Genomic DNA, 1,041 nt, shown 5'->3' with positions numbered 1-1,041 from the left:
CTTACCAGCCTCCCTTGCATCACCCGATCCTTCTCTTTCAGGAGTGATAAGGAAAATGTTCCAGCAACTAGAGGGGCCTCATCATTAAAAAAGGGATTTCTGATTTTCTTTTTTTTTAATACATGTGTGTATCATATATAACGCTGTAGAACAACTGCTCTTTCCAGAAAACAAGAAGGTAAAATCTCAAACCAGCATGCAGTAGAACTTGGGATCTTCGGATCTTTAGTAAGATTCCTTATCCATTCCTCTGGGCTTTGAAAGGTAGTACCTTCAGCAGCATTGTTAATTAGCTTTCATGAGTTTCACACTTTTATGCCATCTGTTTCTCCCTGTGGCTGATGTCCACTTGGCCTCTCTCTCACTGTCTGTTCCCAAGCTTCCTTGGGATCACCGTGCCTCAGAGTGATTCCAACTCATAGCAATCCTATAGGACAGAGTAGAACTGCCTCATAGCGTTTCCTAAGCTGTAATCTTGATGGGAGCAGATCGCCAAGTCTTTTCTCTAGAAACTGGTGGTGAGTTCTAACTGAACCATCGACATTTCCTTTCCATTAACAGTTCAGTGCTTAACCATAAGAGAGTAAAAATTTGTGGCCTACCTTTGAGCCTCACTAGTACAATTTTCTTCTGGGCTCGGGTCCTTAGCCGCATGGTGAGGGCCCTGGAAACAGCAGATAATGGAGGGAGATTTTAGGTTCAGGTGTCCTAGAAGAAAAAAAAAAAAACTAACCATCAGGGACCAGTGTGAATAAATGGAAAAACAGAAACACTCACAAACTGAATGAGCTATTAATTGTTTCTCCAGGTTGGGCTTCCTGTATTCTCAGGGCCCAAGGCACACGCCTCAACTGTAATATTTATCACCCTGTGCTGTAACAAATGCTTACTGAGTTGTCTTCTCCACTAGATTGTATATTCCTTGAGGGCTGCACCCTCAGTGTGTACAATAACTAATTTTACATTAAACCTCTATATGCATGAGTGGCGTATTGAGTAAGAAAAATGCCTGAAACATCAGGAAAAAGGTTTCATTTGTGG

Source organism: Trichechus manatus, unplaced genomic scaffold, assembly GCF_000243295.1.
Source record: "Trichechus manatus latirostris isolate Lorelei unplaced genomic scaffold, TriManLat1.0 scaffold00345, whole genome shotgun sequence".
Classification (NCBI taxonomy): Eukaryota; Metazoa; Chordata; class Mammalia; order Sirenia; family Trichechidae; genus Trichechus; species Trichechus manatus.
The sequence above is the reverse complement of the archived record's forward strand: the minus strand, read 5'-3'. Positions refer to the sequence as shown.